Below are 2,500 nucleotides of genomic sequence, written 5' to 3'. Positions count from 1 at the left end.
TACAATCACACACACACACACACACACATATATTCCGAAACATCTTTACCATACCAATATTATATCAGTTCCACGTGGACAATTTGTTGTTACGATGATTTAAACATTTTTCTTTGATATTTAACTTTCTCTTTTGTTTCGTTATCTGTGTACATGCATGCATGCATATATACAAAAAAAGTATATGTAAATATATATATATACACATAGATACACACATATATATATACACGCATATACAATACATGTAACATCATTTTTTTTATTCAACTTTATAACCGGAAGTTGATTCATGTCTGCTCTGCAACAATGAAATTCTACTTTAAATTCTAATTCAAGCAGAAAAATATATTAGGTTAAAGTAGGGAAAAGCGTGGCTTATTTTCAGTGTCTCGGTGTAAACTGTTCTGGTTTCGAATACGGAAAGTACCGAATGAAAGCATTATCTATCTAATAGCTATAATAGGTGTATACTAGGTTTACACGTTAACATAAGAAACCGGTTAGGTAAGTGTCAAGCCGGTTTCGATAGTGTTTGAAGCCTATTAACTTACGTCATTTCTCTGTTTGTTGTTGTTGTTGGCACTCCGTCGCCTACGACGACGAGGGTTCCAGTTGGTCCGATCAACGGAACAGCCTGCTCGGGAAATTAACGTGCAAGTGGCTGAGCTCTCCACAGACACGTCTACCCTTAACGTGGTTCTCGGAGATATTCAGCGTGACACAGTGTGACAAGGCTGACCCTTTGAATTACAGGCACAACAGAAACAGGAAGTAAGAGAAAGTTGTGGTGAAAGAGTACAGCAGGGTTCGCCACCACCCCCTGCCGGAGTTTCGTGGAGCTTTAGGTGTTTTCGCTCAATAAACACTCACAAGGCCCGGTCTGGGAATCGAAACCGCGATCCTATGACCGCGAGTCCGCTGCCCTAACCACTGGGCCATTGCACTTCCAAAGATGGGGCATATATTAGGGGAAAGTAATATTGTCAATGGAATCGGTTGGCTTGATATGTTAGTAGTGTTTGTTTCAATGACTCTGGAAGGATGAAAAGAAAATTTACTCTCAGTAAGTTCTGACCCCGGAAACGTAGAACGGGAGCAACGAACGTAAAGCTCTCATTAATAATCGCTTCCACCATAGGCACAAAGCCCGAAACTTTGGGAGAGGGGACTAGTCAATTACATCGACCTCAGTGCGTAACTGATACTTATTTCATCGACCCACGAAAGGATGAAAAGCAAAGTCGAACTCAGAACGTAAAGCTTTCATTGATAATGTCAAACCTTTCAGCTAAATATGCAAATATTAGATTAGCGATAAATTACAGCTCAGAACGATTTTGCTTAAGCGGGGTTTTTGACCTGTCGGAACTTAGCTAGTTCGAATTGTAGCTCAGTTAATCTTGGCAAGAATCTTACCGCCACCACCAATCACCAACTTACATCGGCCAGTAATAAAAACTGTTTACGATCTGCACTTATATCTTAACATAATGCAGTGAATATACACGAATTGAAACCACTTAATTTCAGCCATGTTATTTAAACAATTATAAGCATAGGAGGAGTGCCTGTGTGGTAAGTAGCTTGCTTACCAACCACATGGTTCCGGGTTCAGTCCCACTGCGTGGCACCTTGGGCAAGTGTCTTCTACTATTGTCTCGGGCCGACCAAAGCCTTGTGAGTGGATTTGGTAGACGGAAACTGAAAGAAGCCCGTCGTATATATGCATATGTATATATATATGTGTGTTTGTGTGTGTGTGTGTGTGTGTGTGTGTGTGTGTGTGTGTGTGTGTGTGTGTGTGTCTGTGTCTGTGTTTGTCCCCCAACATCGCTTGACAACCGATGCTCGTGTGTTTACGTCCCCGTAACTTAGCGGTTCGGCAAAAAAAGCCGATAGAATAAGTACTAGGCTTACAAAGATTAAGTCCTGGGGCCGATTTGCTCGACTAAATGCGGTGCTCCAGCATGGCCGCAGTCAAATGACTGAAACAAGTAAAAGAGAGAGTAAAGAGTATAGTTTATAAAGTTTACAACCTCGGCGAGCACAGAGTTTAGTTGTGCTGAATGTTATTAGATTTTCTTAGCCAAGGAAAATTTGTCGAATTACATTATGGGACAAGTGCTTTGTTCCGGGCAACAACTAACAAATACCGTCATATTATTGATTTCTCACCTCAGAAATATTAACTTTCATTGCTAAAGAAAAGAAGAAAGAAAAGATACTACCTTTGAAATCATTCTCATGTTGAAAACACGCGTAAACTATCGGAACAACCTTATTAATAGATTAATATAGTAATGTACACGCTTTATTAGGATATATATATATATATATATATATATATATATATATATATATATATATATATATATATATATATATATATATAAGTAACAAGGATGTACGGGTGTTAATTCCTTACGGCCGTTTCAAGCGGCTCCATTTAATTGATTAATGAAAAGATTACATCAATTTGAAGGAAACCGTTCTCGTC

Source organism: Octopus bimaculoides, chromosome 5 (genome assembly GCF_046866305.1).
Source record: "Octopus bimaculoides isolate indiv1 chromosome 5, ASM4686630v1, whole genome shotgun sequence".
Taxonomy (NCBI): domain Eukaryota; kingdom Metazoa; phylum Mollusca; class Cephalopoda; order Octopoda; family Octopodidae; genus Octopus; species Octopus bimaculoides.
The sequence above is the reverse complement of the archived record's forward strand: the minus strand, read 5'-3'. Positions refer to the sequence as shown.